General features: G+C 40.3%; 1 long non-coding RNA gene across 1 annotated transcript; it reads left to right on the forward strand.

The window, feature by feature from the left end:
* The first annotated feature begins 22,001 nt into the window (after positions 1-22,001).
* On the forward strand, positions 22,002-24,699 carry LOC118499690. The gene is made up of 2 exons (XR_004902204.1): positions 22,002-22,150; positions 24,221-24,699. It is a non-coding gene; the product is annotated as an uncharacterized LOC118499690 (long non-coding RNA).
* Positions 24,700-25,817: the final 1,118 nt, after the last annotated feature.

Here is a 25,817-nt window from a genome sequence, read left to right on the forward strand (position 1 = left end):
CCGCCCTACCCCTGCCCCTTCCTGCTCTGCCTCTCGCCCTGCCCCACACCACCCAGGCCCACTCCACTCTTTCCCAACCCAAACACTGGTGTGTCCCAGTTGGTTTGAATTTCTGAAATTATATGTAAAGGGAAGTGTAAATCAGTTCACATTTTCTTGAGTTGAAGATAAATGAAATCATACAATATGTACTTAATTTTGCCTAACTTCTGTTACTCAGCATAATTATTTTGACATATTTATGTTTTTGAGTGTAACAGTTCATCACTGGTTAGTGCTGAGTAGTACTCCATTATAGATATGCCACAAGGTATTTACTTAGTCACCTGTTGATAGACATGTATCTATATTGTTTCCAATTTTTCCTAATTAGAAAGCTTCTGGGAACATTCCTGTACACATCTATGTGTGGACATGTGTTTTCTTTTCTGTTGGGTAAGCCTAGAAATGGAATGGCTAGGTCATAAGGTAGGTGTAACATTTTAAGTGACTACAAAAATGTTTTCCAAAATGGTACTTCCCTTTACATTCCCACCAGCTGATATGCGAGTTCCAGTTCCTCTACATTCTTGTCAGCACTTGAATATCTAGGCTTTTTCATTGTAGCCATCCTCATAGTGCATGGTGGTATCTTACTGTGGTTTCATTTTGCCTTCTCTACTGACATAGGATGTGGACATCTCTTTCATGTGCTTTTCTACAGAGGATATATTTTCTTTGGTGAAGCATCTGTTCAAATCTTTTGTCCACTTTTAGTGGGCTGTTTCTCACTGAGTTCTTTATATATTCTGGATACAAATCCTTTATCAAATATATACTTTACAAAGATTTTTCTCCCAGTCTGTGCTTTGGTTTTCCTATGTCCTAAAAGTCTCTTAAGAAGAGCAGAAGTGTTTCATTTTTATAAATCCCAGTGTATTTTTTCTTTTATAGGACATCCTTTTTGGTATATTTAAGAAATTCTTGCCTAACTCAAGTTTTTTCCCTATGTTTAATTCTAAGTTTTAAAGGGTTTCTTTGTTTTACATTTAGGTAATTTAGAGTTAATTTTGAATAAGCCAAAAATTTTTGTTTATTTTGTTTTTATCCTTGTTTTTTTTTGCTTTTGCATATGAACATCTAATTGTTCCAGAACCATTTGTTTAAAAGACTCCCCTTTCCCCACTGAACTGCCTTTGAATATTTGTCAAAAATCAGTTTTCCAACAATGTGTGGGTCTATTTCTGGATGTTCTATTCTGTTCTATAAATCTGTTTGTCTATCTTTCCACCAGTACCGTGATGTTCTGATGACCTCATTTGGAATCAGCTAGTGTCAGTGCTGAATTTTTCTGGTACTTCCCAAGGTTGTTTTGGCTATTTTACATCTTTTGTACTTGAACATAAATTTCAGATCCAGTTTAATTTCTATAATTTTGATTGGGATTGCATTGGCTGTATCCATAAATTTGGGGAGGATTGATATCATAATAATATGGAATCTTCTGACCCATTTATAAAATATGCCTCTCAGTTTATTTAGGTCTTCAATTTTTCTCAGCAGCCTTTTATAGTTTTCTGCTTATAGGTTTTACACATCTTTTGTAATTTCAGTTTTTGATGGTTTATTTCTTTTATATAGATTGCTTCTTGGCCTTTTGGCTATGATCAAGTGAGGTTTATTTCTTGTATCTAGATTTGTACGTTCTAGTAACATTTTCATAGATTTTATTAGATTTTCTACATAGAAACCGTGTCATCTCTGAAGAGAGAGTTTTTGTTTTCCTTCCAATACAGATGCCATTGGTTTCTTTTTTTTTTTTTTTTCTCTTTATTACACTGGCTAGAAACTACACAATGTTGAGTAGAAGTGGTGAGAATGAACATCCTGATCTTAGAGGAACAGCGATCAGTCTTTCACATTCAGTGTGATGTTGGCTATAGGTATTTTCATAGATACTCTTTCACATCAAGGAGATTTCCATCTATTTGTAGTCTTCTGAGAGGTTTTTATCAGGAAGAGTTGTTGGATTTTTATGCTTTTTTCTACTAAAAGGGAGATAAATGGTCATGGAAAGAGACTTGATTTGGGGTGGTAAATACACACTACAACATACAGATGATGTATTATATAATCATGTACCTGAAAGCTATATAATTTTATTAACCATTGTCACCCCAATAAATTCAACATAAAGAAAGAAAAATGCTTTATCCTGCAGCAGTTAAGATAATCATAGTTTTCTCTTTTTATTTCATTGATTGATTTTCAAATGTTAAACCAATTTAGGATTCCTGTCATAAACCCTACTTTATCTGTTTTATTATCCACTTTATATGTTACTGTATTTCCTGGATTAAAATTTTGCTTAGAGTTTTTCCTTCTATGATCATGAGGGATAGTGTCTGTGGTGTTTTTCTCTTCTTTTTTTAACTTCCTTGTAGCGTCCGTCTGGTTTGATGTCTGAGTAATAAAGAAGCTGATTCTGATCCAGGGAAGTTAAGCAGCATGTCCATGGCCACACTGCTAATTAGTGGAAGAGTTTGTAAAGTACTCTAATGTTTAAAATTTAGAAACTATAAAAGAATAGCAGAGGTTTAACCTAGCCATCTTCACTCCCCAATCACCAAGTTCAGAAAGGAATTTAACATGCGGCATTTTTCTAGGACCCAGTTCAGGGTATCTTCAATTTAAAAGATGTGCACCCTTGGTCAAGCATTCAATCTGTCTCAGCTTCAGTTTCCTTATCCCTAAAATTTGGTTTTTATGAGGATAAGAGATGGCAAGTATTTAAAAACGCAGCAACCCCTCAGGCACATAGTTTGTTTTAATAAATGTTAGCTATTGTTATGAAGAAGTAGCTAGGAAGACAGTGATGGGTCAGCAGAACTGATGACCAACCCATGCCTGCATTTCTCTGCACCCCACACTTCCAGGACATTCTACATATAGAGGGAGTACCTCCCTCCCTCTATATGCTGTTCTTCCTTGAACCTGCTATGAGAACTCTTGCCTCATCTTCCTGGTTTTGAAATGCCCCCTCTGCCCACCACTGTTTGTCTAAATCCAATTTAACCATTAAGACCATGCACTAATCTCTAATTAGCTGTATCATCTCAGCCCGAACAAAACACAGTTTTATATTATACTTTCCACCTCATATACTGAGTGGAGGAGGCAGTGCTGGTTGCCTGCCCAGTATCCATTCTTGTCTCTTTATTTACACGCAAGTGTTTTATTTTATTGAGGGTAGCAGAGTGCCTAGCTAAAGTATTAACACCCACCAATGAGCTCCCTTGTAGTTAGTGCTGGTCACTCACACAGTCTGGGCAATAATAGAAGCAGATGTCACCAGGTTTCCAGGAAAATTACAGAGGACCTGACTCAGTTAGCACCGGCCCTCTTCTTTTCCTTTCTTTCCTTTTTAAAAATTACTTTTTTAATTTATTGATTACTAGAGAAAGAGGAAGGGAATGGGGGCAAGAGAGACATCAATTTTTTGTTCCACTTATTTATGCATTCATGGATTGATTTTTGCATGTCCCCTAGCCTTGGTGCCTCAGGATAACTCCTAACCAACTGAGCTAACTGGCCAGGGCTCCTCTTTTTCTTTATGCCAGGAAGTCGTGATGGCTAGAGTGCTAGCAATCTTCTGATGTGTGGTAATGGGACCCACACTCTGATATTAAAACAGTAGATGCCAGGAAGGGGCCTGGGTGCCTGATGACACTGCAGAATCAACCTAATGGCCCTGGGCAGCCTACCTTTAGAATTCCCATCACATAAAAGACAAATCTGTATTTTCTTTAAACCACTATTATTTGGATTTTCTGTTGCACTTTATTTCTGGTGTCCTGATATGATATCAAGACTCTCTGGAAAAGGAAAGATTCTGTAATTTTATCTCTTGGTGTATCTAACATACTTCCCTGCAAACTAAAAGTGAACAAGAAACAATTGTTCATAATAAAAATCCTTTAATGCATAAGATAGACTGACCCAGAAAATAAGACCAGCTCAAAAGCCAATCAATTTCCTTATGAGAAAAAAAAAAACATTCAGGAAAGTATGATGTAATGGAATAAGCTTTGCACATTTTCTCTCCACTGAAGAAATCATATGCCCAAAGTTCAATATCAATGATCATTTTTTTCCCACTACAATCTAAAAAATTCCTAGAAATAAGCCAACTGGGATATATCTGACATCTGTAAAAGGAGTTTTAAACTGTAAAAGGCAGTGAATGAAGACTTGAATAAGTGGTGAGATAGAAAGAGTGTATAATGGGATAAGCCCTGGGTTTTGTTTTCAGCTATTCCTCTAACCAGATACAGGTTTGGGCACCTGGGTTTGACCATCTGTCTCTGGGCCTCAGGTTGATCATCTGTAAAACGGCCTGTGTGCTGGGCAGTGTCACTTAGGACTAAAACTTGAATGACATCTAAACTCTCTTAAGTCTGTAATCCTATGACTTTTGGTGAAAAATGGAAATATATGCTCTTCTGTTGACCAGAAAGTTGAAGTAGTAAAGATTAAAATAATTTTCAAGTTAATTAACAGATTTAAGCAATATCATGTATAGTCCCAATGGGTCACTTTAAAAAATATGACAAAGTAAAAATTAAAATAAATATGAAAAAAAAATATATATGAATTATTGGTTTTGGAGAGGGGCAGAGAGAGAAAGAGAGGTGAAACATCGATTTGCTGTTCTGCACATTTATACATTCATTGGTTGCCTCTCGCATGTGCACTGACTGGAGACCAAAACTATTCTTTGTAATGATGGTGATACTGCAGAAGTGGCCTTGCCACACACGAAAATGCCTTAGTAAAGAACAGTAGTTATCAAAGTGGTCTAACCAAACACTAGGCCAAGGAGGTAAAACAAAGGTTCTCCAAACTAAGGTAAATTTAATCTACTACAAACAAAAAAATGTAAAATTATTCAATGTGTATGTTTGGGGGGAAAAGTGACTATTACTATGAGAAAAATAACCTTAGAGTCTAATGTTTAGATTGATAACTCACTTCAACCAAAATAATTTTTTTGAGTTAAATATAGCTATACACACACACACACATATGTGTGTGTACACATAAAAATAAACAATGTTGTCGCGCTTATCCATTCTGGAAGAGAGAGGATTTCAGACAATGGACGTAATAAGAGGAATTACCAATTAACTGATGAAAAGGTTGACTGGTTCAGGTACACAAAAATTAAAATACACACATACCAACAACAAAATATTAGGATTCTCCAGACACACACACAGAGAATAACAGCATTCAGTTTATTTAGGTTTTAGTTTTATGTCATCAATAAAGGAGCTGCCCATCTCTTATTAACTTTATTCATAGAAACCTTTAACTTATGTTGCTATTGTGTGTTCACATATTCTAATTTCTAATTATTTTGTTCAATGTCTATTTGAATGCAGTTTTAGTATATTGATATTTTATCCAGTGATCTTGCTGAACTCTTCTCTTATATTCAACAGTTTGTCTTGAAGAGTTTCTCAAATTTTTGATGAAAACAATCTTATTGTTACCTCATCTTTCTTTCTTTCCAATCTTTTTATCTTAATTTCTTATTGTGCTGGCTTGGACCTCCAAAAATTATTAAATAGATGTAGTGATAATAAGCATCTGTTCTGTTCCTGACTCTAAAGGAAATGCTTCTAACATTTCTCCAATACACATGATGTTTGTTGTAGGTTTTTAGTAATCTTTACCAGGCTGTAGATGTTCCCTGTACTTCCTAGTTCACTAAAAGTTTCTGTTATGAATGAGTACTGAATTTTATTTGTTGGCTTTCCTGTGTTCAGTGAGATGATCATATGACTTTTCTCTTTTACTATGTTAACGTAGTGTCTCACATTGTCTTACATGAATAGATTGTCGACTGATGTTAAGCCATCATTGAAATCTTGAGATCAACTCAACATGGTCATGATATATATTTTTACACATTTTTAGACAATATGGAATATTTTATTGAGGAGTTTCACAGGTATATTCAAAATTGAGTTTGCTTTGCAATTTTCCTTTCTCATGGTGCCATTGCCTTCTTAATATCAAACTTGTGCTAGTCTCACCAATGAGTTTAGAAGGCTTATGTATATTTTTCAAAATCAATTGATAAGTTAATAATTTTGTTTAATTTTAATGGCTTCACTATTGTTTGTAATAATTCACTTACAAATTAAAGAAGATACTGTGTGTCTAGTTTATTAGTAATTTTAATTGTGAAGATGGTAAATATTTAATAAAACCAATTTATCAATTCTGTCCCCATATCACAGAGATTTCCTGGCCAAATAGGTATGGCTGGCACTTACTTTTTCACTGAGGTTTAGTTCCCCCTCCAGAGGACTGACATACTTACTGCTCTGAAGTCTGGCAGCATTTCAGGTGCCATGGGTTGGCCCAGGGAACTTCGGGTTGGCCTTTGATCTCCTGGGCCATCTTTTCTCTGTCCCCAGACTTTGCTAATTTATTTTCTTTCATTAAAATGTTAAAGCTCTCTCTGCCTTCTGTGTTCCTCTGAGTCTTCTGCTTTCTGAGACTAATCTAAATTTGTTCCTATGTTCTTCGAGGGAGTCAGCCCTTACGTGACACTCAGGAACGATCCAGAGAGCTGAATTCTGACCCATGGTAATTTCCCTTTCAGTCCCTCTCTCCACTCACTTTCCTTTTCAGGAGCCTTCCTGTTTATCTACATAATACAGTTTCAGGACAGTTTCCACTGGCTCTTTGTTCCATCTTTACAAGTACTTAAGCCAGTCCTGAAAACCCAAATACCACCCTCCTGGGACCGAGGAATATTTCAGCACAGAAGGAGGTCTAGATTTCCCTTCAGTCGCATTTGAATTTCATTGGGTCAACTGAACAAGGCTTTCTAAGGAAACATCATTTGTGCTTTTGGGCACCTTCAGCACTTTCTTCAAAATCATGGTGGTAAATCTCTGAACATATTTACAGGGGATGGTGAATCTTCTCTCTCCAGATGGCTTGCCACAACAAGCTAATCCCACTTCATGTTACTGGTAATCGAATTCTCCCCCGAGAAGGAAATTGTATGAGATCCATGAACATTTGATGTATGGATATTTCTAAACAGCCTGACTGGGAAAAGATTAAAACAGCCTTGTATTCCCAATCCCTCAGACTTCCTCACCAGCAGGACCCAGATTTTAATCTGCTCCAGGTGGCTAAACTCAGGAAAGCTTATAGCTCTCAGCATCTTCAATTAATGCCAAGCATAATCATAGTCGGCAGAGTGCGGGGTACGCTGGCACATTTAAGAGATGAGCATAGAGCCTTTCTGCCAAGTCCTCAGTGTATTATCTTTTGATTGCACTTTTCATAATGAAAAGCTACCATGATTAATGAGCTATAGACAATGAGTGATCCCCTACACTTAAAAATTAGAACCGTGGGGAAAGGAAAATAAGACCAAATTATTCTACACAGCCTTGGGGTTCTCGACCTCAAAAGCTTTGTGCAAAGCCTTTCTTTTAGGCCCTTTGCCATGCAGGCAGCTGACTCTGATTGAGTTGTGTTACATCTGCATGTGTATTTGCTGCTCTGCATCGATGTGTATATTTGTTTTAATTTTGCTCATGAGCTCAGAGGCATTTGGAATTGGCCACATTTAAAAGTAAAACGAAAGCATCCAAACATTGGATTTGGGAAATAATCACATAACTGGACTCCCCTTTGCCTGTTTGATTAGCTTCTTGTCCAAGGCAATCTGAAGCAAGATGTTTCCAGAGCTCGTTGCAGGGACAAGTCTGCATTGGAAACTGTGACCCCTTTGACACCACCTTCATTTCAGCAAGTCGTGAAAACCCAGTGTGTACTCCAGAACTGAAAAGGAAGTGCTCACTCAGAAAAAAATTATTGTGATGCTATTGTGAGGTTAGAAAAAGTGAAGCTTTCTAAATTCCAGCAGAAAAACAGGGAAATGAGTGTTACCAAGCTGATAAAGAGGAGAGCAGCTCTTGTGTGTAATGCCACTTTAGAAATACTACCAAAGTGACGGAGTCAAGGATCACCTCCATAAACTATAATAGATTTACAGCATTTTTGATATAGGTAATATCTTGGTTTTTATGACTTTCAAGAAGTCATGAGAGAATAAGAAATAGTTTTAATTTATTTTGACTAGGGTAAAAAAAACTTAGTAAGTTCTTGACATTTCTCTCAATTTTATAAATTATTAAAGTTTGTGTTTAAATTAGATTTTACTAGTCATCATAAAGTGGTGTGTTGATTTCATTACACATGTTTTATTTTTAAGATTTTATTCATTTACTTTTAGAGAGAGGGGAAGGGAGGGAGAAAATCATCAATGGAAGGAGCATCCATTGGTTTCCTCTCGTAGGTGACCTGACCGGGGACTGAACTCTCAGGCCAGGTATGTGCCCCCAACCAGGAATCAAACCAGTGACCATTGGCTCTGCAGTACGACTGCCCAACCAGCTGAGCCACGCTGGTCAGGGCTACACATTATTTTGAAAAGCTGGAGAAATGCAATCTTAATTCTATGTTATTCTCACACATGGCATAAAAATCTTTGTAATGACTGCATTTCATGAGACTCCCTATGGGTGGGGTACATTGTAAATCTTCTGTGCCACGGTTTATAGACAGACATAACAAAGCACGTGGAGACATGTTGCTGGTGCTCATGTTACAACAGCAGAGATGGAATAATTAAAGGAAGAATTTGCCTCCACGTGTGAAGACCAGAGCCCTCCAAGTGTTTTGGCAGAGAAGAGCTGTGGAAAGGGGAGCCAGAGTCAACACATGGGTCTCAATGCTGTCACTCTGGATGTCTCCCACCCTTCTGAAGCTCTGCAGTGTCCTCTTCTTGTTCTCCTGTAAACAACAGCAAAAGAATATACAGGGCCCCTCTTAGCACAACCTGGGCGGAATGGCAGTTTTTAAGGAACGCAATGCAAAAGTTAAATCAAAAGGAAACAAACAGAAAACGAAGGCTCCTTCATTCACCCATCCTCTCCCATAATATGATCTCACTAAGCCCAGATTTCCTTCCTCCCTGGCTTCCTTTCCACACAAGCTCTTCCAGTGTGCCCTCTGCAACTCTCTCTACCATAAACAAACGCCCACTTTGAGGCTCGGGTTACTTATGTCCACAGTACCGATGATCTGTTCCTCAGTCCTGCCATCTGTCAACCTTCAGGTCACTCTCCCACATTCACTGAGGACATTTGCACCTGGCTCATCATCTTTCCTTCCAGCCCAACTGCTGGGTGACCTCGGGTTCACGTAGAGGACTATTCGCCACCTTAATGGCAGTCTGTGAGGCCCCACTGTTGGCTTTTGAAGTTGCACCACTTTGTTTTATTTTTTTAATGGTTGCTCTAGTGATGACCACATATAGCCTCAATTTATCACAGTCTACTATACCAATTCCAATATAAAATATTAAACTACATCCTTCCAGTTACCACCCTGTCACTTTGTGCTATTGTTGTTATACATCTTAAACAGACACCTCAGGGGCAGGCAAACATAGCTTTACAGTTCTGGGTATGTGAGTTTATTCTTGTATTATTAGTTATTAACTTTTGTATTATTTTCCATACAAACAACTGCAAACTTACTTTTGCCCACCCCGTGTATATCTCACAACATAGTGCTCTATTTTTCTTTAAACAGTCAATTTAGCAGTAAAAAAAATTTAAACTGAAAAAAGTTTTTTATATTTACCTTTTCTGGTATTCTTCATTCCTTCGCATCACTATGAATTTCCAACTGACAGTATTTCCCTTCTGCATAAAGGACATTTTAAAATATTTATTATAGGGGCAGAACTGCTGGCAATGGTCTCTCAACTTTCATTTTGGAAAAGTCTCCTTTTTCACCTTCATTTTTGAGAGAGATATTTTTACTAGTTATAGAATTCTAGAATGACAACTCCACCTCTCCCCAAGCACACACATGCACACACCAGCACATTAAAAATGTCATCTGATTTACTTCTGGCTTGTACTGTGTCTTATGAAAAGTCAACCATCATTTCTATTCTCTTACACATAATGTGATCCTCCTGCCACCCCCACCTGCTAATTTTAAGGCTTGGTTTCCAGCATCGTGACTATGATGTGCCTAGATGTGGTTATCACTGTTTATTCTACTTGAAGTTAGTTGAGGTTCTTGAATGAATCTTTGGGTTAAAATTTTTCTGCAAGATCAGAAATACTATGGTCATCATCTTCAATTTTTTTTCTGCCTCATTTTTTCCCTTTCCTCTTCCTCTATGACCCATTACGTGTACATAGATTAGTGGAGGCGGTCCCGCAGGGCACTGAGGCTGTGTTGATGTTAACTTACAAAGTCCTTTCCTTTCTCCCTCTCTGTGCTTCTGTTCTGAAGTTTCTGTTATTTTGTCTTCAGGTTCTTGGGCCGTGTGCAATCCGATGTTAAACCGATACAGTGTAATTTATGTTTTATTTTTCAGATCTATAGCTTCCAGTTGGTTCCTTTTTTATAGTTTTTCTTTCTAGGCTGCAATTCCACATCTATTAACTCTTCAAGTTCATTGTTTTATTAAATCCTTGAACAAATTTATAATATGTCTTAAAGTCCTGTCTAATAATTCCATGTGATTCCACATAACATGTGTCATCTTTGGAGCAGTTCCTATTAACATTTCTCCTGGTTATGGGTCACTTTTTCCTGCTTTGTATCACATATGGTAATTTTTTAAAAAATATATATACTTTGAAATGCTACTTAGTGCTAAATTTTGATGTTTTTCTTTAAAGAATATTGGGTTTACTTTCGGTGTTCCATTGATTTACCGATGGATCAGTTTAATCCCGCTCAGCCTCACTCTAGGCTTTGTCACGGCAGATGTTGGGTGGTCCTTGCTTTAGATGGGGCTTTTCTAGACCCCAAGGTCTTCAGCAAGCTCTCGCCACTCTGGCTAGTTGGAACTCCAAGTCGCCCAGCTCTGCATGGCTTCTGGAGGTTCTGTTTGGCTCAGACCCTCCAGTGGCTGTCCTCTGCCCGCCAGGGTCTTATCTCGCACCTGCACAGCTTAGTCCTCAGCAAAGACTCCGGAGGACCATCTGAGAATGCAAGGTTTCTGGAGCCCCTTCTCTGTCAGTGTCCTCCCCCAGTTCTAGCCACTTTAACAACAGAGCCCATTCGCTGTTTCCTCCGCCCAGTGAGACCACTGCTGTCTGTCCGGGCTCCGTTTTCCTATGCCATGGTTTGGAAAGTGCCCCCAGGAAGATTCCAGGGTGAATGTGCTGCTTCCTTTCCCCCAAGATCACAGCCCTGTACTGGCTGTTGTCTACTGCCTGGAAACAGTTGCTTCATATATTTGCCCAGTCGTGTCATTTTTATGTTGGGAGGGTGAATCTGATACTTGCTACTTTGTCGTGACCAGAAACAAAAGTCAGCTCAGGAGTTTTTAAAAATACAGACCTTCATGTTTGTGGGGAGGAATACTATACTTTCATTTGTTCATTTGTTTTCCTAGAATGGCACTAAAAACTTTCTGCTCTTTCTTTTTTCTCTCCTTTTCTCTTCCTTATATCTAGTTCCTTCTTTTAAAAATTCTCCTTAATAGGAGTGTCCAAGGTTTGCTTATATGCAAACTGGAATTTTTGGAAATAAAGGAAAAATTTTCTACAGTAGTAAATTGGCATATACTAGAATTTTACTTAAGGGGAATAAGACAGGGATTTATGTATATGGAGCATATAAACAGCTAAATTTAGAAATCGCAGGTAAGCATAGCCTGCAGAAAATTTGCTTATCTTATTTTCATCCCAGTTCCGTGTTTATGTTCATATAAACAATCTTATTTCTCACTGTTCAAGAGTGGTCTCAAACCCTGTCTTTTGCTCAGATAAGGCTAAGAGACTCCAATTTGAGCTTCCTAAGTTCCCTGAGCTGTTCAGTACATTTTCTAGTCTAGAAAAGCATCTTGATCCCAAGTGAATGGCAGGATTTTTATGGTTTAGACTCTGAATTTGATCACCCTTAAAGTGAAACCCCACCTTCAAAGCTATACACAGCATCACCAAGCTAGATGGTAGTTAATCCATTACAGGTTCATGAAATAATGTTTAATAAAGACCTCGAACACATAGTACAACAGGAGTTTATCCTTCCAAGACTACGCAAGTGCTGTGTTGAATATTAGAGTAGGAGGGTCCTTAGAAGTCATCAGATTCAAACTCTTCATTTTGATTTCAATCAAATGAGTGCAGAAAGGCTGATGTTTTCCCCACTGTCACATATCTAAAGAATCAGAAGCAGAGTGACAGCTTGTGTTTTCTGAGCTTTAGTGTAGATTCTTTATGCTTCACTTTGCAAATGAAAGATTCACTCATTCTTGTTCCCTTGTTTTATTAGAGGCAGATTTTGTTTTTCAATAAGTTCAACCCAGTAGGAGGGCATGGTGGAATAGAAATGACTAAAATGATCATATATCTATTTTGTCTTGAATACATTGATGCATTCCAACTTTCTTAATTCCTTTATTGCCCTAAAGGCCTGTGTTTTAATTGAACATATTCATTTTTGTTATAATGACATTTACAGACATTTTATTTAAAATTATCCATTTTACTGCATATCTTAGCTGAATAAGCAGGTCATTACAGCCTGTTTTGATTACATTTTACCTCACTTCTCTATATTTACCCAGATCTGCCTGACTTTTGGATGACTGAATTCCAAACTAAAAAGCAGAACATCACACATCATTGCTCTGAAAGTCAAGTTTATGTAGATCTAGTAATTATCCACATGGGGTATCATCTATTTTTATACCTTTGTAAATAAATAATGTTCACTTGAATAAAAAACTACTTGCTTCTTGATTACTTCTCATTTATAATTTTATAGAACTTTATATGTTTAAATAATGAGTTAAAGAGGCATCAGATGAAAATTCTCAATACTATAACTGCTACCTCATTGAAGGATGTAATTGTAAGTAAATAAGTATTTAGTAAGCGCTTGTGACAGGTTATAAAATCACGGACAGGATGTTATTGTGATCTTCATGTCTCTCACGAGGTGGGCAGTCAAGATGTAAATCCTGATGAATGAAAGTCTGATTTTGGATAAGCTGGAAAGTCAGGCATAGTTTTACAGAAGTGAGATTGAAAGTAGGTATGGAGAGAGTATTCGTGAAGCTGGAAGGAAGGAATCCACAGAAAGAGAAGCAAAGCAAGCAGAGAGTGCAAGCAGGTTAGGTGTGGGGACTACTCTAGGTGAGATAATTAATAAGAACCAATGACATCTAATAGTCCATGAATTCCAGGCACTATACCCATCCCTGTACATACTTGCCCTTATTTAACTGCCCAGTGACAAGGCAGTGATTGGTACATGACTTTAGTAGGAGATGGATGATTCCTGTCCCACTTTCATAGGTGAATCAGTTCAAGTTCACAGAGGAAAGTGATTTGACACAGTTTCCATAGACAATAGTGATGGCGCTGATAGTGGTTACAATTTGATATTCCAGAGGCCTCACTCCATTTCACTTTTAAAAAAAATCCTCATTGTAGGATATACTGTTGGTTTTAGAGAGAGAGGAAGGGAGGCAGAGAGAGAGGGAGAGAAACATTGATGTGAAAGAGAAACATCCATCACTGGCTTCTTATTCGCACCCTGACTAGGAAACAAACCTGTAACCTAGACATGCGCCCTGACAGGGAGTTGAACCTGTGACCTTTCAGTTTATGGGATGACACCCCAACCACGTGAGTTACACCAATAAGGGCCATTTCATATATTCTCAGCCACTCTGCTCTAATACTGCTTTGACAAGGGGATCAAATGTGATATTTTATCTATTTTTGTTAACTGTGGAGCCTATAGGACTGATTCTTATTTAAGATTTTGCAAACAGCGCTAACATGGTATACTTTCACCAGCTTTGTAAGCTAGGCTGCAAAGGCTTATGCTCGTGTAATGTTACACTTCAGTTTCTATTCAGTGTGAAGTTTCTTAAATTCAGCCTCTCCCCAGGTTGTAGCTTTAAGTCTGGCCCCTGACCTATATTATTTTGAGATTATTACCTAGTTGTGAATAATTTTTTTCATTACCATGATTATTATAGCTTCTAATTTTGAATTTCTTACTTCCATTTCCTAGAGGATGTGAGAGTTGAAACAGGTCTTGGAGAGGTAAAGTTGAAGAAGTGAATGAGCAGGAAGGAAAAGCCTCATTAAGCCCTGGGCATTGGATTTGCTGCATGAAGAATGCTTTTACTGGCATAAAATTACTGGTTCATCATACATATTTATGTCTAGGTTAATGTGTGATGGTTGGGTGGTCGATCTCCTCACAGTCCAAGTTTAATGTGACTTTAGCAGAACCTACTGTTCTGTTTATTCTGTTCTGATAAAAAATAAAACCTGAGATGTGATCACATCTGAATTTCTACCTACCTTATGCAGGTGTATCACATTAAATATAAACAAAGAACACTGAACATTCAGATGAGATATCTGAGACTGATAAGATTCCCAAAGAAAAATGTTGCTGGGGTAACCAGTATTTAGTTAGTCTTTAAAGGCAGTCAGTTGGTTAACACTTCAACTCACCATTACTGTGGATATTTACTCATGGAACCAACATATTTCCAGCACTTATTATATGCAAAAGTAAGACATCCTTTTCTGTTGAAGTATCCATGTGGTTTGATAATCAGTCAGCAACATTTTTTGAGTGCCATGCTGTGCTGAGACAGATATTTATATTTAATAGTTGCCATAAATGCTTTCATTAGCTCTGGTTTGTTAGGCCATCCCTTCCAAGGAAAATTCTGTTATTCAGCTTTCTAACTGGATTTTAGTCATTGACCAAACTATGTAAATTAAAGTCTTTGATACACCACACACACACACACACACACACACACACACACACATGCACACCACTAATGAAAAGCTTCAGTCATGCTGCATATTAATTAGTTCCTCCCTGAGGAATGCTCCATCAATCCTAACATACTAATGCCTGACAAATCAAGCCAGCTGAGGTCCTTTAGGGGCCATGAGGTAATATTTTCCTGTGTTGTAAGGCAGGATGCATAAGCAGCTGTCTTCTGTAAGGCTAAGATAGTGTGGCTCACAAACAATGAGAGAGCAAACCATGGCTCACACAGTGATAAACAATGGGAATCTGGAAGGTCCCATGAACCCATGTGTTTCTTTTTCTTCTTCATAGTCAACCTTCTGGGAAGAGTGAAACAACATCCTAGTTCTTTTCCCGAGGACTTTTATTTTAGTCCAAGCACTAATGAAATCAACTGTGTTCCACAATAGGATTTAAGCAAACTGTCTTCCCTTTCTTAAACTTAATTCTCTCCTTTTCTCTAAAATAATTATTTATAGAAATGGGAATGCTTGCAAGAAGGGGAGACTGGTCTCTGATCGCTGGCTGAAGGCTTAACAAGTTGGAGTGATGAGAGATTAACAAGCAATGAGTGATGAGAGAATTTTCAAGAATACTTGACTCAAATTCTCTGGAGTTTGGTGCATACAGGCACATGGGAGCTGTTGCCAGTTTTGGTCTAGAGCATCCTGAAGGAGGAAGTCCAGTGCTGTTCTTGGCACCAGTAAGTTTTGAACCATGGTAGCCACCTGGGTGGGATATAGCTCCATCCCAACCAACTTCTCTGTGATGCATAAGAGAAGAAAAAAGTATCCTACTCACTTGAAGGAGTATGGAACCTAGAGAAAGGGTAAGAGCTGGGGACTTCCCAAGAGGCCACTGAGCCAAATGATGGGGTGCTCCATCCTGAGAAATGGTCAGAACTGTGGACTTCTGGAGCAGCTAATGGGAGATAATTGTTCTGAGGAGTCTTCAGTGACCAAGAGGACTTGGATGAAGCTGAACACCATCCAATGAAAGGACTTAAACCACCCGTGTGGCATCTACTACGTCAGACTAGGTGACCAGTTTTAGACCAAACTACTTGCACTTGGATGAATATCCAGCTATGCTATTGCAAGATATTCAAACATCAGTTCCTGAAAACCATTTCATTATCATCACTGCTACTAATCAAATACTGTTAGCACAGTGCTGCAGTGGCAATTCCCTACCCTTCCTCAGCCTCCCCACCAACAGCAGCTAGACCCAGGAGTGGGGCCAGCAGTCCTCTCCATTCTTCCACATCCAACATCCTAGGATGGGAGGAAGAATGAACAAGCAAACCACACCTCAGACCCCAAGCCTTTGGCCCCCAAACCTAGCCTGTACTGGGGACAGAAAAAGCTTTGAATTTAGCTGACTATGTTCCTATAGCTGAAATTAATTGGAAATTATGGATTCTGCCTCAGATGTCATTAAGAGAAGGGAAAAATTCATTTGATACGGTACCACCGAAAATTGTGGTTGAGGGGGAAATAATACCTTTATATCCTCAAATAATTAAAATTCTCTGATAAATAATTTACATGTATAATTGATTTTAGAAAGATTGCCATCCAAGGTGGCTGATTTTTTTTCTAAGCGTGGGATTTTAAAGAGGCAGGTTCTCCTATCTAGAAAATTAATATATGAGTTACCAACATTTTTTCAGATATGTGAAGTATTAGTATACTTCCTGTTTAATTTCTTGTCTTCAAGAAAAGAGAAAACTTACTGGAATCTGGGATGAATATTGTCATAAATAGAAGAGATTTCTTACATGGAAGATATCTTGTCTCTTTATACACGAAAAAAGTGGCACATATAGTCACTCACGCTTGGTGTCTTGGGCAGCACTCTGTCCCAGATGCTGACCACAGGGATGAAATGCACTTTCGTATCTTCCAAACTTGAGCCATTGAGCCCTTCTCGCCTGGAGGCCCTGTGCCCACGTTCCATGAGAAGAGGAAGTAGAGCTGATGAAAAATGACAGAACAAGAAGTGGATGACCCATTCTTGTTTTGTCTCACCTGAGTTTGAGTGAAGAGATTTGATCATCTTAGGCAACACAGTCATCACCGCTAAGACCAAAGTAAAAGTAGACAACTTCCAGTAACATTTGCACGTCAGTTACAAGCCTGAGCCTCTGTGCTTGTTGGTCATTTGGTAAAACCTTGGTTTTGTAACACTTTTTTCATAATTTGCATATTTATCTTTGGTACTTGAGGATTTCAAATTAAAAACAAAGTTTCCTTATATGGAACCTTTTAAAGTAAACAATTGACTATCATTATGTGGCTGTAGGAACAAATGAATACAATTTTACTTTTTTAAATGAGTACAGGTAATGAAATCGTGCTCATTGTCAGTGCTCTGCTTCAAACTTTGCTGTGCGTGCAGAGCTTTGGAGATGGGTGGGTCATGCTGCACCATAAAGGAGGGTGAGAAAGGACAGGAGCAGTGAGCTGGGCAAAAAAGTAGAAATTGTGACAAATGAACATATGAATGGGTTTTTCAGATTAATCTCTGACCTGCTGATCAAGAGATTGAACTTGAGAAAGGCTGTAATAAATTAGGAACTGCTCACACTTACTGACTACTGAGCACAAGCCCCCCAAATGAATCAGCTGTGGGCTGGTTCTGAAGCCAGAGATGGAGAGTGGGCCCGCACACTGCTGACACCCAGGAGGCTGTGCAAGAGGGCAGGCATGACCTTCATGGCAAGGAAGGTTAAAACCATGAAAACATAGTTTTAAACGGCTCTAACTTTGAACAGTACTTTGTAATCTTCTTTTACCTCATCTTTATTCTCATGCTGGCCGTGGAGTCTGTTTTACGACTTGTAAGAGGCAAGTGACTGACTGGAGATCATCTAACTAGAACCACACTCCAACGCAGGTCGTTGGGCGCCAGCTCCAGCGTCTCTCCCTGATGGGTTTGCCTGGAAGGACGATGTTCACCTAACACGGCCAGGGCGTCTCCCATACACAGGTATGTGCAGGAAAGTTCTTTCAACCCAAGAATTGGGAAAAGCTTTTCTTCTAATGAATTGTGGCTTTTTCCCCCTACGAATAGTATACATTTTGCATTTCTCCTGCTTTTCTTTGCTGACAAGCACAGAGCCCAATTTCTGGCTTAATCTCCTTGGGAAATTGCATAAGATCTTCTGGTCACATCTTCCCATTCTACCAATATTAACCCTCATCCTGAGTTTTATTCACATTGTCTTATTTTAAAGTGGCATGCATGTTAAAAAGCTTCTTCAAATTATTTGTCAACAAAGTAGGATATAAATATATAAATAAAAAAGGAAATATGTGACATTTGACAGCTTTAGGTTTCTGGAAGCAGAGCTATCATTCTGAGTCCTATGAACAACATCTAACTATCCATCTTTTTACCTGCGTTTGAATGACTAACCAGCTATAAATAGTGACGCTGCGAAGCATTCAAGTGCCAGTGCCTGACAAACATCTCATTGTAACAACTGCTTTTCATCAAGTGCTGCAAGCACTGTGCTGCCATGGTTGAGGGATGGGCTCACGTTCTTCAGGTTCACGCTGAGGAAATTCCCACTGGGAAGAGGCATAAGTCTGGACTTTCCAAATAATCACTCCATGTCGGGAAGGAATGCTCTTGTCTGCAGTTGTTTCATCTGTAGGGTCTCATGCCCCTCCTGTTCTTCCGCCCAGTCTGTGCTCAGTGAGAATGCCAAGCTCCATTCGTTCCTCTCTTGGATCCTCACATTTCTTCTTTGCCCTTCCTCCCCTCAGTTCTGAAGTGCTGGGACACCATACTTCATAATCTTATTAGACCATGGCACATACAGTCTTGAAACTCAAGGAAAATATGGCCATTATTGGTGAAAACCCAGCCTCGCCACAGCATATAAAGCACATGACATTTGTTAAGTATGTTGAACAACATGAAATTTAACTGTGAAATATCATGACAGAATTTTTAGAACACACGAGAACATATGCCCACAACTGAATTTGGATATGTTCATTCTGACATTTAAAAACAAAACAAAACAATCCAATCATTAAGAAATCCCACCCAAGCAGTCATAGAGGTGGTCCTTGGTATATTGTTGTCATCATTAACTATGACAATAGAAAGAAATCACTGAATGATCATGGATTGGGTCTAAGTTCTTTGCTGAGGGTATCAAATCTTCAAAACCTTGGCTGCAGAGCTCATGGTTAAGGAGGTCTTCCTGATGCCAAGGACTCAGCTAAAGCTGCACCCTGCATGGATAACTGCACATTAATTACACATATAATTCCATATCATATGTAATTCCATATTGTCAACCCACAAATCTGGTGGCCAGTGAGTAAGCAGAGAGTTGTTCTGATACAGAGATAGGTAGAAATTCTATCTCTTTTTTAATTTAAATATCCTATGCTAAAATGGACAATTTAGTATAATAAAGCTATCATATGCTTCTGAATCTTTTTACTTGCCTTTGAATTGTTGCATTTAGATCATAACTGTTTACTTTCATTCTTTGTCCCAGACATCTGAGAGACCTGCTGACTTTGAATATATTTAGTGTACAGAATAAGAGAAAAAAAATAGTTGAATGTAGCTTTATTTGGCTCGAATGCCCTCATTGTGGTGAGGGCTGCCATTGTTTTAGTCTTTTCCTGGTTTCTGGTGATTATATCTCTAGGGCATGAAGAAAGCTAAAATAGAAATTCCATGGGTTATTAATGAAGAGATTTTAATTTAGAAATTGTCAAAACTGCATATTTCTTCATTTATAAGCCAAGATGGTAGTTAACTTTTCAGGAGTGATTAGTATCTGCTGTGTTTCTTGGTACATGAATGTTGGGAAAGAAAGAGCCCAGCTAGACTAAGTGGGCAATTTCTTCAGGTTCTAGGTCAGTGGTTCTCGAAGGGTGGCTCCAGTCAGCAGAGTCACGACAACCTGAGAACTTATTACAAATGCAGATGCTCAGGTATTACCCCAGCTGTACCAAATCAGGAGTAATGCCCAGCTATCACCAGAATACAGGCGCCTCTGATGCCCGCTGAGGTTGGAGAACCACTGCTCTGTCTGTCTGGTGTGATGACAAGTGCCTTGCCTTAAACCGAGCTACGAATGCACTTTAGCTTCTTGTACCAGAATATATCCAGGTTTAGCTAATCCAAGTAGTAATTAATGGGTGGAACATTAGGAATTACTTTTTTAAAAAAGTGGCTTGTGGTTTGGGGTGCATAACTCCTTTGCCTTAGTTAATGGTGTCAGTAATTACTAAACTGTTTATAATTAGACAATGATGCCAACACATTGGGTGGCTAGTAGCCAGTCTTCTGGAGAGTTGCTTGAACATGGGCACAGCCCATAGCTGACTACCCTACCACAGCGAAGGACACATTGCAGACAGACAACCAGACCTAGGACGGCACGTTGCTTCTTGAATAGCAATAGATTCAATACTGCAGATGGAAGTATTTTAATTCTTGAATCATCCAATCCCTCTCTCCTCTCAGTTTTCCCATGTGCTTGAAAAAGAGCCTCCATGGCCCTCACTTTAAATATATGTCCATGTCTGAATTTTATAGTGGTTTCTATGAAATTGTGTCAAGAACTTTATGTAAAAATAAGTGCTGGCATCAACATTCTTAATGCATCTTTCTGGGAATAGCCATGGTAGCATGTGTACCCAAACTGACCAGGAAGAGTCTTTCCCCCTTCTTGAGCTTCCTTCTGTCAATGAGATGAGCAACTGCCAAGAAAAAGGTGGTGCCGGGTCATCGCAGTCCCTGCCTCCTGCCCTCAGTTTCTCCCTGTGCCGGGAGCAGCTGCCACTGCCATGCCCCAGTGATGGCCGGTTCTTCCTCTGGGCCGTGTGTGGGAATTGTTGTTCTTTCTTGGGAAATGTTACCCAAATGCTCTTACTTTCTCTGTTGTCACTATGAGACCCAGAGACCTCAGATCAAACCAATTTGAACAAGGTAGGAATTAGCATTTATCAAATCAGACAAAAGAATAATCACTGTCTGTGTGAGCCTATTAAGGCACGGTCAGACTGGCCTCATATTTATGTCCTTCCATTTGTCAGGAATTTTTAAGCCTCTACTAATGTTACCTTAAAAATGTCTAAATGGACAGACTGTTCCTAACCTACCCTGAACTTGAGCCTGCAGCTGAAGCGAGGCCTCTCCAGTCTGCCAGAACAAGCAGACGGTCATTAATGGAGATGCCCTCCCAGCTCGTGTGTGTACTTACATCTGTTAAAACTGACTTTGAATAGGACTGCATGTGAGATCGATGCAGGAACATATCACTTGGGCCACATACAAGCATTTAAGATTTCATGATGTTGTTTTCCAGAGTTCTAGGTTATGACGACTTGACTTTCAAAGTTACAAGTTAAAGCAAACTGCTTTCATCCCAAGCAGCTGTACAGGAGAGGTTTTCATCTGGAACAATCTGCCATTTAAAGACAACGGGGTCTTCAGCCGTGGAGGGAGCCTGATCTGCGGCTGGGACTCCTTCAGGGCCTCCGAGAGCATCTGTGTAGCCCGACACACTGAGGCCCTTCAGAAGGAGGGTGTTATGCTCACAACAGAAATTTTCTTCCTAAGTGTAGGGTCTGTAGCTTTACTGCCTGGGGAGGGTGACTGTAGAGACACAGTGTGTACAGCAAATGCTGACCACCTGACTTGCACACCCTCCCAAAGAGCATTAATGCTCCAGAACTTACACTCATTGCTTTTGAACTTACATATACTTGAACTCACATTCAAGTGTAAACCAGCAAGCTCACAGTGCCACAGGCAATGTGCAGTGGTTCTTTGCTTAACGACTTTTTTCCCTCTATCTACCTTCTTAGAAAAATATTTTCAGAGGTGAGGGAGCAGAACAGGTTTCTATGTTGTTTTTTTGTTTTTGTTTTGTTTTGTTGTTTGTTTGTTTTTTTTGTATTATTAGGACACAACCATGATTTTTTCAACCTTGTTCCTCCTAACTAAAGACATTTATCTTGCCCTGTGGTTAAGATGATTGTGTTTGTGGGACTTGGCCCACTAGGGGGCGCCAGCACCTCAGACTCGCTGGCTTCTGAGCCAGGAGCAAGCTGCTGGCTCCTCTGCTTGGAGGCTCTGGGGGTTGTGGGGGAGGAGGCCCTGGAACTGGTCCTGGTGGGGGCCTTTGTCTGTTGATTAATGGCCCCGACGGAGAGAAGCCTGTCCGCCCCCAGAACGGAGGGTGAGAATAAGGTTCAACGAAGAGGTAAGGGATTGAGAAAACTGGTGACAGGTGGAAGGATGAGAGGGAGGGAGGATGGGGAGGACTAGAGAAGGGAACAGGTGAAGGGGAGGGAAGGGAGTGGCTTTTGTGGGGGCAGGGGCTCCGGAGACACAGGAATATAGTGCTTTTGTGGACCATATGCTGTGGCATGGCAGGGGGACAGGGACGGAGACAGGTATGTGCTTAGCTAGGAGACTGGGATGTCTCCTGGGTCTAGAAAGTCTCAGCCATCCTGTGGGCCGGGGTCTCCCCCGGTCCTCCCAGGCCCTGGTCACCCCGCACCTCTGTGAGTTCTCTCTGCCCCTGGAGGGGACAGTGGGTGACTCCTGACCACATACTCCTATGGGCTGGAGTCAAGGCCCTGTAGCCGATTATCCTGGTAACCCTGGGCTTGGCAAGTTATCCACCTTTCCAGCCACAGGTTCCATCTCTAAGGGGGAGGTAATTGTTGCACCCTCACGGGATTATAGAGACAATTAAGTGAATGATGTATGTCAATGCTTAGAACAGTCCCTGGAATGTGACCACCTGACTTGCATACCCTCCCAAACATTCAAAATGTTAGTATTATAACCATTTACAGTGATTCTAGGCACCCTTTACACTCTCTATAAGTTATAAGCACCTTTCTAAAAAAGTTTTTCTTTATTTTTAGAGAGAGGAGAAAGGAGGGAGGGAGGGGGGAATGGTGAGAGAAAGAGAGGGAGTGAAACGTCGATGTGAATCAGAAACACTGATCATCCATCGGTTATCTCTTGTATGTGCCCTGACCACGGGTTGAACCCACAGCATAGGCATGTGTGCTGACCAAGAATCAAACCTGTGATCCTTCATTTTGTGGGATGATACCCAACCAACTGAGCCACACCAGTCAAGGCCATGTGCCCCCCTTTGGCTTTAATATCTATAGGATGTTGGTATGTTTAATCTTAAATAATCAGACAATTCTGGAGACAAAGATAAAACCCATCTTGGTACAGTGTTCAATCCCAGAAGATCACGATGTCCATTCTGAACAGTATCATTGTTGGTTTCCTTTCCGTACCGAGGGTTTCTGATACAAGGGTCAGTGGACCGACTACCTGGGGTTAGAACAGAAGTCCAGAGAACACATGGATCTGTGCCCAGAGACAAATGGCTGGACCACGGTGCCAGCATAGTACGGCCTCACTGGGTACAAAATAGGCCAGATGCCCACAGTTCTCTGTCACTGGCCTCCTCATGGGGCCCAGGGTCTCTGCAGATCAGTGACTTCCCAGATGCTGTCTTGGGGAGACGTGAGGTGGGGGGCAGTGTGTGTAGGGGGGGATCTGCCCCACCAAGCATTACCTGAAAGAAGATGGGTCATTCCAAAAGAAATATTAAACGACAAGTGGTACATCTGAGTTTTGTCCTTGTTACTCTGGTTATCATGGCACATGCTCTTAAGAAGTTTAAACCAATTCCTGGGCCTGGTTTATTCTTTCTTAGAACCTCATTTTGTGTAATATTCTTTCTCTGTTTCCTCCAAGTGATAACAAACATCCAGTTTTAGTTTGCGAAGAGAACCTTAGGTGCCATAACCCATCTAAGACTTCAGCACACATCTGCTCCCCACTGGCAGTGAGAATGTCTTTCTTCAGCTGTAGGCTGTCAGCAGCTCTTTGCAGGCTCATTCCAGTTGGTCAGGGACGACTGTAAGGGAGGGCCATGTGGTATTATCCACATGCTATGTAACCAAAATTGTATTTTCACGGCAGAGAGAACAGAAGCAGGACTCCAAGTGGATTTCAGATCAGTTCCTGATTCTCAGGCCGATGTCCCATATCCAGTTTCCCCACCCTCGTTTTACATTTCAGCAAAAGGCAGCGCCTTGCAATCCCAGAGTTTGTTTGGCCAATGTCATTGGAGAATGCAACAGGGTGATTTGTGGTGGGAGAGATGTGTTAACTGGGCCAAACTGCTATCTAATATCCCCCACATAAACCACTTCCTGCAGGGTTGGAAAAGGAGCTGAGCCCTTTGGAAAGTTTACCTTTCATTTTCTGAGGCCTTCCAATTTCTTGGTTGCAGCTGGACGTGCTCTCAGAGAAGAGGAGATATCCTGGGAAAGCAAAGAGGTGCCCCATCATCCAGCCCAGCTGGGGGCAGTGGGGCCTGGCTCCCAGATCTGGAGGCAGCACTCAAAGCCCAAAGATGGAAGATCCCTGGGCTGATTGGATTCTCCAGGAAGAACCTTGTACAACAAAATTACCTTTCAGCCTCTGTGCATTTTATCTTTCCAGCCAAACATCCTTTACCAAGTATTTATTAAGCACCTCCCACATGGCAGACACCATGCTCAGCACTAAGGATCCATCTGCCATTATTTCCTTGGAATTTGTTTTCCAGGCAAAATGAGATGTGGATGATTAGCAATCCTTACTTCTCTGTGCAGTGCTTCTTGTTGAACACGCCTGTAACTTTCCCACACATGCCCAGGGTTTTATCTGTGATGGGTAGAGCTCTTGTGATATATTCCAAATAAAGTTGAGGACTGAAGGGACTTGTGAGAAATGTAGTTTCTACTTTTGAGGCTTTCCCTCAGTCATTGGGAAGGAGTTCTAATTGGCAAGCGAGAGTCCCAAAATGGGGAAAAAATTAATGGGGGTGGCCGGGCCTAGGTCCTGGTGCCTTAGCATCCTGGGAGGCATTTAGTTGACTTACAGAAGGGAGACTGAGCAGCCATGGCATACTTGCAAATTTATCTCCCTGAACTATGGACTCCCATCTGTTCTTACCTCTAATTACAAATGCAAAAAATAGCTAATTTGCAATGGCATCATAAAAAGAAATATAAGTGATTTAAGAGCTGCTATGTGCTGTATTGTTCACATTGTACACAATCCATCCCAGCAGAGAAAAGTTGCTCTCTCCCTATGTTAAGAGAGTTCCCTCACATTAGCCAGTTTCTGATTTGGCAGGACCGTGGGCAAGTTTCTATGAGGTTGCAAAGGCGGAGGGGGACAGGACCCTGCCCATGTGATTTTCTCCAGGAGAGAGGGAAAATCATGATTCCCCCTCTCCATGAGGGGGATTATGGAGATTTCTCCATGCCATGATTTCTGGATTATTCAAACTTCTCTGGCATATATATAATTTGCACACAGTACTGTGAGTCTAACTATGATCACTGTAAGTTATTTTCTTTTTAACTGCCAGTGATGAAATAAGGAGGATTTATCATGAATTGTCTTAGTAAGAAGAGGTAGAAAGATATGTACATACACAAAGCCATAGGTTTGAATTCCTCTTCTTTACCTTCTCCTCCTTCCCTTGTCCCTCATCCTACTCTGTCTTCTGTCTTTCTGTGTGGAAGACCTTAGAAATCACCTGGAGTGGCAGCAGCCTGGAACTGAAAAAAGAGCAAATGGTTTGCAGCCAGGGGCTCCCTCTAGATTCCTGTCATGCTCCTGGCACCCAGTAGTTATGTACAAACAGGGAAGGTGACAAGCTCTCCAAGCCTTATTTCTCTTAGGTGTGGGTGGAGATGAGAGACACCTGCTGTGTTTCCCAGGTCTTTGTAACCATCATGTGGATCCTGACTGGACAGTGCTTAGTAAACTAGGAAGCATTTGTGGGAGTGTGTGCTCTCTGATCCAGTCCTTTCATTTCCTAGGTGCGGAAACAA

The sequence above is a fragment of the Phyllostomus discolor genome, chromosome 1 (genome assembly GCF_004126475.2).
Source record: "Phyllostomus discolor isolate MPI-MPIP mPhyDis1 chromosome 1, mPhyDis1.pri.v3, whole genome shotgun sequence".
In the NCBI taxonomy this organism is placed as follows: Eukaryota; Metazoa; Chordata; class Mammalia; order Chiroptera; family Phyllostomidae; genus Phyllostomus; species Phyllostomus discolor.